The 10,651-nt window shown below is 44.4% G+C and overlaps 1 pseudogene; it reads left to right on the forward strand.

Annotated features, from left to right (window-relative positions):
• Positions 1-1,056: 1,056 nt before the first annotated feature.
• LOC124709255 lies at positions 1,057-1,174 on the forward strand (annotated as a pseudogene).
• The last annotated feature ends 9,477 nt before the right edge of the window (positions 1,175-10,651 follow it).

The following is a 10,651-nucleotide window of genomic DNA, read 5'->3' on the forward strand; positions in this document are numbered from 1 at the left end:
GCATTTTTCGCCGTGTTTCCGTACTTTTGCCCCCCCTCCCCCAATGTAAGTCATGGCAATGAAGCGCAGAAAGGTGGATCGAAAAAGAAATGTGACAGAATGATAGGAAGGAGCTACTATCGCATTGCAGTTTTCATGACAACACCGTGAAAAGAGTTGCCCAGTTTGTTACTGTGTAAATGTGAAACGTCCAACGTAAAAGGGTTTCACTCGCAGCGATATAACACGTCGCAAAAAGATCCTGTCCGACGGCGCCCAGAGGCGAGTGCTACGCCTTGTCAATGACAATCTGTTTCAAACCCGACAGATATTGGTGCTCTCAGTGAATACAGAGCCATCTCAGTCAGTTTCGGAGCAAACATTGCGGGGGAAGTGCATGCATTCTGGTGACATTTGGAGCCGAGTACCTCGCGAAAGGTTATAGCTTACAGCACAAGTACTTGTGGGCTACACAAGAAATAGATATTGGAAGCCCCTGAAGAGTCGAGAATTTTCCCCTTCCCAAATCATGCAAGGCATCGAATGTACAGAAGGCCAAATGGGTCATACGTGACGAGGGTGGCGCTTGGGATGGAGATGGTTCTGTGGTACTTTGAGGATGTTTTCCTTATCATGAGCTGGTCTTTGAACATGAATCAGGGTGCTTGTTTCATCATATATGGTAACCATTTGTTGCCTTTACTCTACATCTTCATGGCGAGCATGCTGTGGACAATCCCGTCATCCAAGACGACAACATCTGTGTTCATAGGGCTACACCCATCCGTTCCTGGATTTACAAACATTCAGGCATCTTATCGTAATCCACAGAAAATCGTAGAACTATTTGATCAGTGGCTGATACGTAACAGCAATATCTCCACATTTTGGTAGCCCCACGGTAGTGGAGTGGCTTCAGCTGTCTTGGCACATCTTATCTACCTTGTCGTGTGTCTTCCTTGCCCATTTCAGACAGCAGACGATGTTCCATCCTATTAGCATTACGTCTACCGGGAGTAGTTAATACTTTTTCCATTGCTGTTATTAGACATAATATGTCAGTTATTATTAAACTGAGGCAACGGCCTTGCCGCAGTGTCTACACTGGTTCCCGTCAGATCACCGAAGTTAAGCGCTGTTGGGCGTGGCCGGCACTTGGATGGGTGACCATTCGGGTCGCCATGCACTGTTGCCATTTTTCTGGGTACACTTAGCCTCGTGATACCAACTGAGGAGCTACTCGACCGAATAGTAGCGGCTCTGGTCACTGAAAACCATCATAACGACCAGGAGAGCGGTGTGCTGTCCACACGCCCCTCCTATCCGCATCCTCTGCTGAGGATGACACGGCGGTCGGATGGTCCCGATGGGCGACTTCTTGCCTGAAGACGGAGTGCTTTATTTTATTTTTATTATTAAATTGAAGCCACTAACCTGTAAACACCCAGCGTATAGCCATATGCACAAACAAATTACACACGCATCGCCCGTAAACTAGTTCGTAACACGTCATTTACGTCAATCTCATGCAAATGATCTACGGTGACAGACCAACGAAGAACTGAAAGGCGCAACAACCAGATGGCCTAACTACTGAATTACTGAAATGTGGTGGCCTTCTTTTAAAGCTGAGGTTCTTCCACATAAGGAAGAAATGTTCATAGGCAGCTCTAGTACAGAGCACGAATCAAATGAAGTATAAAACAAATGGCAGATAAATAATTGTGGAATTTGCCGTAGTACTAGTTTACTTGATTCAGCTTGCAAGATCTAGAGAACGATTGTCAACAACCGATTCCAAGAGATACGGAGACAGTCCTCGCTGGAGATATAAGCGGTTTAAGAAAATGCTACTTCTGTACTGGTTTCTACTCTTGAGCAAGTAATATGAAACTGAATCATTTTTTGCAATTTTAGGTATGGTTTACAGGGAAATTTGAAGGCGGCGGTATACCGCCGCCGGCCGAAGTGGCCGTGCGGTTAAAGGCGCTGCAGTCTGGAACCGCAAGACCGCTACGGTCGCAGGTTCGAATCCTGCCTCGGGCATGGATGTTTGTGGTGTCCTTAGGTTAGTTAGGTTTAACTAGTTCTAAGTTCTAGGGGACTAATGACCTCAGCAGTTGAGTCCCATAGTGCTCAGAGCCATTTGAACCATTTTTTTTTTTTTTGGTATACCGCCACCAGATCAATAGTGTATCTCGAACTCTCTACAACAACAATCCTGGCAAATAAACAGTGCTCATGGTTTTACAGAATCTTTCCAGTGGACAGAGGAGTTAGAAAGGGCTGCAATTTGCCAGCGACATTAATTTAACACCTATCTGGGACACATGACATTCTTTCAGTAGTTCTGGGTCGAGAGTCCACCTAAACTGCTTGCAATTCGCTGAGAACGTAACGAACACACGGCACTGGAAAAAGTATTAACAACGCCCGATAGACACAAACTTAAGATATCGACAGAAGGGCCAAAAGTTTTGACGTTCAGAGAGAAGTAATCCACCTTTGTCTGAAAAAGTAACACTCAAAGATATCATGAATTTTACAAGTGAATGGCAGTTTCTGTCGTTCTGTGAATATGAGAACTGAACTTTCTCACGAAGGCTCGATGAAGCATCTAGTCATTCGATATGAGACTAAGATAAATACTTTTAGTGTGTCTGCAACGAAGTCACTCGAACGAATCGAATGTACTTTTCTTAAATGAGGAGATCTGGGATTACATAGAAACTGGCAACTCCACAGTTATAAAATGGAGGATTTGAGATACCTCATAAAAATGCTGCTATATACAAGACTGCCATAAAGAGAGATCAGAAAGTCCTGTGGAAACGATGGAGTTTTCAATAAGTGGAAAGTCACATGAAGCCAGAACAGACACTTTGCCTTATCTGTTGAAAGTTCAACGCTGCTACTCGCTCCAAAATACATTCAAAATTAATAATCTGACGCAAATTACTGAGCTGGTGATTATAATGGCGTAAGAACCATAGCTTAACACCACAAGCCAGTGACGGAGGCAGCAATAGCAAAGACAAAACTGCAAATCGTTAACTTAGTTGGCACGGTGTGTTGGTCCAGAGCGTTTCCTGAAGCAACTAGACACTAAGAATTTTCGTTTTTTATTTATTGCGCTAGACGACAGTCATGCAGTCCAGTCGGTCTCCAGCAACTCGCTGCAACGGAATGAGGAAATCAAGTCGGTCTCCACTCCTTTCACATTTAAGACAGCGTAACAATTATATTATACATTGTTGGGTATATTTATAAATTATAGAGTGATTGCTGCACTCTGTAATTTATAGGTCACCCGCTGAGTGCACCCACTCTCGGAATGGAAGGTAACCTGACATTGTTGGATAATTAATTTACGATTAATTTTTCAATATTACAATAATTTTAAATTTTTTGATATTGTACATCACTTGATTTGTAATCTCTTGCTGAAAAATCGTATTTTCGGTTTCAAAACTGCAGTAATCGAGCTAAAAATTTGAACTTGGGTAATCATTTTGATTTGTCATTAATTATTTCGCTAATGTCAGCCTTCAACAATCGCCCACATGAATTCAGTAATATAACATTGTTCTGAACTAGTAATAAATTTTAGCTTTTAGAAAAGTATCAAACATTATGTGAGATTTTCAACTTCATATTGTATAACCAACGAAGTGCCACCCTGTAGCGTTTTTGTGCCTGGTGATATTAGCATTACCTTTTGCGAAATAATTAAAAAGAAAATTGAAAACTTCGGAGAGGCACTCATAAATGGTAAATTTGCTGGAAACGATACGAAAATGACAAATATTCAAAAAGCCATATGTCCAGAAAGCTATAAATTGGGAAACAGATAAATGTCGGATGCTGCGCTAAAATATTGTATCAGATATTTCAGTTGGTACTATTTGTGAGAATTACACTTCACAAGGAAGAGGAAAAGAGATGTGTAGCTCTTTTCTTACTTTGTGTTCCAAGCAGTACCCATCGATTCTGCCCTGACCATCGACTACGGCCACACGCGCGGTTTCTCCAGCTGCAAGAGACCCGACAGAAATAGCCGCAGCGTCTCAGTGAGGGTGGGCACAGAGCGCTGGAATCCACTCCACTGCTGCCTTCAACGTGGCGTGCAGCGCAATGCGCTCCTAGTCTGTTTCTCTGCAGGAATTCTACCTGTATGCGTGACCACACGAGCAGTTTTTCACGCAGCGTTCAGTCCATCGCGCCCTCACGACAATAACGTCTCAGTGTCGCTGTGCAACGTGCAACGTGGTAGCAGTATATACACATTACAAAAAGAGTTTTACATCACACCGGTTCCCAGAACTCTGCATTGATACTTCTTGCCAGGAAGGGCTCTCAACAAAGGAAATGGCGAGACGTCTCGGAATGAATCAAAGCGATGTTGTTCGGACATGGACGAGACGTAGACAGGAACTGTCAATGACATGCCTCGGTCAGACCGCCGAAGGGCTACTACTGCAGTGGATGACCGCTACCTACAGATTATGGCTCGGAGAAACCCTGTCAGCAACACCACCATGTTGAATAATGCTTTTCGTGCAGTCACAGGACGTAGTGTTACCACTCAAACTGTGCGCAATAGACTGCATGATGCTCAACTTCCCTCTCCACGTCCATCTTTGCAGCCACGACACCATGCAGCGCGGTACAGATGGGCAAAAAAACGTGCCGAATCGACCGCTCAGGATTGGCATCACGTTCTCTTCACCGTTGAGTGTCGTATATGCCTTCAACCAGACAATCGTCGGAGACATGTTTGGAGGCAACCCGGTCAGGCTGAACGCCTTAGACACGCTGTCCAGCGAGTGCAGCAAGGTGGAGGTTCCCTGCTGTTTTGGGGTGGCATCATATAGGGCCGACGTACGCCGTTGGTGGTCATGCAAGTACCCGTAACGGCTGTACGATACGTGAATGCCATCCTCCGACCGATAATGGTACCATATCGTTAGCACATTGTCGAGGCATTCGTCTTCATGGACTACAATTCAGGCCCCTCGTGTACATTTTGTCAATGACTTTCTTCAGGATAACGACATCGCTCGACTAGAGTGGCCAGCATGTTCTCCAGACATGAACCTTAGCGAACATGCCTGGGATATGAAACTTCCTGGCAGATTAAAACTGTGTGCCCGACCGAGACTCGAACTCGGGACCTTTGCCTTTCGCGGGCAAGTGCTCTACCATCTGAGCTACCGAAGCACGACTCACGCCCGGTACTCACAGCTTTACTTTGGAAGGTAGGAGACGAGGTACTGGCAGAAGTAAAGCTGTGAGTACCGGGCGTGAGTCGTGCTTCGGTAGCTCAGATGGTAGAGCACTTGCCCGCGAAAGGCAAAGGTCCCGAGTTCGAGTCTCGGTCGGGCACATAGTTTTAATCTGCCAGGAAGTTTCATATCAGCGCACACTCCGCTGCAGAGTGAAAATCTCATTCTGGAAACATCCCCCAGGCTGTGGCTAAGCCATGTCTCCGCAATATCCTTTCTTTCAGGAGTGCTAGTTCTGCAAGGTTCGCAGAAGAGCTTCTGTAAAGTTTGGAAGGTAGGAGACGAGGTACTGGCAGAAGTAAAGCTGTGAGTACCGGGCGTGAGTCGTGCTTCGGTAGCTCAGATGGTAGAGCACTTGCCCGCGAAAGGCAAAGGTCCCGAGTTCGAGTCTCGGTCGGGCACACAGTTTTAATCTGCCAGGAAGTTTCATATCAGCGCACACTCCGCTGCAGAGTGAAAATCTCATTATGCCTCGGATAGATTGAGGCCTGTTTATGGACGACGTGGCCCACCAACCACTCTGAGGGATCCACGCCGAATCGCCGTTGAGGAGTGGGACAATCTGGACCAAAAGTGCCTTGATGAACTTGTAGATAGTATGCAGCGTAATTAAAGAGTAGCATGTTTATTTAATGTCTATGAAAATAAAAAAGAATCAAAAGAGACGCGATTGTACGGCCGAGGAGGAAGGACGTATTTTGTGGTACACACACTGTTTTGTTTTACTATACGGAAGGCAGCCATGGAGCGGCTACACATATTTTATGTAAGTTATTCTTATTTATTGCTAAAATAAACCTGTTATTATTATTACAAAATGAATTTCTTTGTAATAGTGGTCACCTCAAATGCTCGCAGAGGCTAATTATTTATAATAAGCATTTTTTCAGTAATTTGCGCTGAGGGAAGCTCATCTTCCGATGCAGCCTCTGGTCGGCCATTACGCGCCGAAGTATTAATTTATTTTTCAGTGTCGGCAGTAACTGTAAATGCGAGAGATTTCGATATAAGAACCTTTTTAAATTGCAACAGATAATTAATTTACGTTAAAGTTCATGTTTTTTGAACTATACAGATTCCATGAGTTTGGTAAGTTTTATCGTGGACGCTCCACGGCAACAATCGAAATTCTCTCAAGCCTTGCTTTGCAATCAATAAATAGAAATTAACAAAATTACATTCAATTCAGATAACGGCAGCTATATTTTAGTCATCACGTTCAAAATCTAAAGTTGGTACATGAATAACTGAGGCCCTTCAACAACCCTTTTCATATTTACTTATGCACGTAAGTAGAAGTGACAAGAAAAGACAATATCCCTAAGAGACATGTCTGCTAGTGTCTCTGTATGTGCGGATGGATATGTGTGTGTGTGCAAGTGTATACCTGTCCCTTTTCCCCCTAAGGTAAGTCTTTCCGCTCCCGCGATTGGAATGACTCCTTACCCTCTCCCTTAAAACCCACATCCTTTCGTCTTTCCCTGTCCTCCCCTCTTTCCTGAAGAAACAACCGTTGGTTGCGAAAGCTTGAATTTTGTGTGTATGTTTGTGTTTGTTTGTGTGTCTATCAACATGCCAGCGCTTTCGTTTGCTAAGTCACATCATCTTTGTTTTTAGATATATTTTTCCCACGTGGTATGTTTCCCTATATTATATATATATATATATATATATATATATATATATATATGTGTGTGTGTGTGTGTGTAATTTTTTTGTATATGACGTAACAAATGCCACCGACGTCACAAGTCCCTAACGCAGGAGAACGAACTTTTCCATCGTAGACTTCCTACGCAGTACGGGGCGGATTCTCCGTTTCATCCTCTGTCTTTGGCATCGACGAAGGTGATGACCGAGGAATAAACACAGTGCGAAAACTGAACTGCTCTCCAATGGAACACTGTTCAGTATTGCTCTCGAGAAGTTAGCTTCTCCAGTCCGAATGCCAACACCCGGCACTTTTTCCTGCTAAGTGTGGCCGCCACACTTGCTGAAATTCGTGCCGCGTGTCCTGCGGCTCGAATTCTGCTCGAAAAGTCGCACGTGTGGCCGCGGCACAGGTTTAAATACGGGTCACAAAGGTCACCGCCGGCTGACGTAAGACCGGCCCTCATGCCGCAACCGGCTGTATGCGCTGCACCGCCATATCCCTCCACCCACTGCGCCGCGCTTGTGTCGTTTTACTTGTGCTGCACTCCTACACACGGTGTGTGGTATTCACACTCACGGCTGCGCCAAGTGCTTTGATCTCGCGGCGCTCTTGTAGCAAAGGTTTCGGCGGTAGCTTCACAAAGCAACTGTGAATGTGGGCGCGATCCGACACCAGTGAACGGAGAAATTAATAACAGTAGTAGCTTTGATTTTAATTTTAATTCTGTACCTAAAGGATTGCGCAAGTGTATATGCGAGCAGAAACTCACTGTTGGGCTTTGCCTCATATCTGTACAACTTTGCAAACGTCCGATTACTTTACAAAGGAGTTAATGTATCAAAAATTTTGACGTTAAGTACAAAAGTGAGAAAAAGTTTAGATAAGGTGTGAAATTATGCTCTAAGTTTATTGTAATTCGTGAAGGGTTCTGATTGTGAAACACTGGATGAATATACGAGGATTGCCCAGAAAGTAATGCACCGCATATTTTTGCTCAGCCGAAATAATGCTACGAATGCGAAACGTTCCGGTTGGTTGGTTTGTTTGGGGGAAGAGACCAAACTGCGAGGTCATCGGTCTCATCGAATTAGGGAAGGAAGTCGGCCGTGCCCTTTCAAAGGAACCCTCCCGGCATTTGCCTGGAGCGATGTAGGGAAATCAAGGAAAACCTAAATCAGGATGGCCGGACGCGGGATTGAACCGTCGTCCTCCCGCCGAATGCGAGTCCAGTGTGCTAACCACTGCGCCACTTCGCTCGGTGAAACGTTACGTATGTATTATTTGAAGTCTCCTAAGTTTCAATCATTTCTGACCGATAGCGTAGCTGCAGGACAGTTTCAAAATGGCGTCTGTAGACGGTGTACATTACAAGCAACGTGCCGTCGTTTATTTCTCACTGCAGAGAAAGGAACTGTGAGCAATCTTCACAAACGCTTGAACATCTGCTGTCAACACAAGTACAGTCAGTCGCTGGACATGGAGGATGAGATCATCAGAAGGCGGTTCGGCGGAGCTCCACGATCTGCAGCGGTCGGGAAGACCATCCACGGCTGCCACATCTCGCGTGTTGCAGCAAGCTGATGCTGCCATTTTTTTCGCGAGGAGAGACGCATTACGACTCGGGACTAAGCGCTACATTTGTCAATCAGCAAAGGAATTGTGGATGCAATTATCAACACTCTTGGATATTCGAAAGTGTGTGCAAGATGGGTACTGCGGTGTCTAACGGTGGATCACAAATCGCACAGAAAAAACATTTGTCTTGATTTGTTGCAACGTTTTGAAGCCGAGGAAGGCCTTCTCGTCCCGGATTGTGACAAGTGATGAATCTGGGTTCACCATTTTGAGCCCGAAACAAAACGACAGTCAATGGAATGGCGCCGTTCCCACTCCCCACAGAAGAAAAAATTCAAAGCAACTGCTTCCGCCGTCTAGGTCATGATCACCGTGTTTTGCGACTGTTAAGGTGTGATTCTCATTGATATGACGCCAAGAGGCAGTACCATTAATTCAGAAGCATCTGTCAACACATTACCAAAACTCAAGACACACTTCCGGTGACATCGGCGCCACAGCAACCCAAGCGATGATTTGCTGCAACACGGTAATGCCCAGCCCCACACAAGTCCGATGACTGTTTAATACATCACATAACAATGTTGGACAGTGATTCTATTGTGACTTGGCAAGATAGCCAAGTCACTATGAGAGGAAGCCGAAAGGCACGCGCTTAAGCTCACGCAGGCTGGCGCGAGGTCTAGAACATTACAAGGAAATGAGAACTTAGAAAAACGGGCGCAGTTGCTGTAATACTTAACTTTAATCCATAATTGTAGAACATCGCTCTTGATTGTACATGCTTCATAAGATAAATATCAAATGCTATGGCGCCTTGCTAGGTCGTAGCAATTGACGTAGCTGAAGGCTATGCTAACTATCGTCTCGGCAAATGAGAGCGTATTTGTCAGTGAACCATTGCTATTAACGTCGGCTGTACAACTGGGGCGAGTTCTAGTACGTCTCTCTAGACTGCCGTGTGGCGGCGCTCGGTCTGCAATCACTGACAGTGGCGACACGCGGGTCCGATGTATACTAATGGGCCGCGGCCGATTTAAAGGCTACCACCTAGCAAGTGTGGTGTCTGGCGATGACACCACAGATACCCCATCCAGCCTGCAGCCCTGAACTATCCCCCTTGGACTTCCACTTGTTTGAGCCATTAAAAAATGCCATTCGTGCGTATAATTCTCATTATGTTCAACAAAAATCATTGAAGAAAAACAATGTGGTGTGTTATTTTCTGGGCAACCCTCGTAGCCTGCGCAATTTACGCTCCAATTTATGCAAAAGTAGGTTTTTCCATGCATGTCAATGTTTATCACGTTATATCTCCTGAATCTCGTGTCCTATAATGAAATAATACGCAGGTACGTTCAATGATGCACCTAGATATTGCCTGCAAAGTATGTTGCGAAGAGAGGTACTAGTAAAGAAGTAATAAATTAAAACGCCATGCCTGATCTCGATCTTTTACTGTGTATTATTTTAAGCGGAAGCTAGTTTTTCACGCATCTAAATGTGTATGACTTCATACCTCCTGAACCAAGAGTCGTACAATGATAAAAATTCAGGTACTTTATATTTAGAGGTTGTGTATGCCGTCTACAAACTATCTTGCGGATAGAATCTGTAGTAAAGAAGTAATAAATTAAAAATTCATGGATGGTGCTGAAGTTTTACCGCATAAGCAGCGAAAATGTAGTAAGCGTAACTTTCTTCCTTTCATCACTTTAAGGGGGTGTTGAGGTAAATGGGTTCCGTAAAGGTTTGAAATTATGCGTAAAGTTTGTTGGAGATCGCAAAGTGCTCTCATTCTCAAGTACTGGATGAATAACGTCCGGCTATTTGCGCATCCTCAGTTACGCTGCCTGAAGACAAACAAACATTTGCTACTTGTAATTATTGTGCTAAACTTTTAACACCGTAAGATTGTATCTCTTAAAGAGTTGATTACGACAGCATTCTATATTTCTAAATTCAGTCAATAGTTACGCGAAATATTGTGAATCAAATATTTACTGCCATGGAAAGCTGTTAGATAGGCAACTTGAAACTGGTATTAGGTTCCTGTACTAGTCGCCTAGTAATACAGACCATAAGCTGTGAGGGTTTCATATATTTTCTTCCGTTGTAAATAACTCACCTTTACTGTACTGGGACGAAGATGCAAGAG

The sequence above is a fragment of the Schistocerca piceifrons genome, chromosome 7 (assembly GCF_021461385.2).
Source record: "Schistocerca piceifrons isolate TAMUIC-IGC-003096 chromosome 7, iqSchPice1.1, whole genome shotgun sequence".
In the NCBI taxonomy this organism is placed as follows: domain Eukaryota; kingdom Metazoa; phylum Arthropoda; class Insecta; order Orthoptera; family Acrididae; genus Schistocerca; species Schistocerca piceifrons.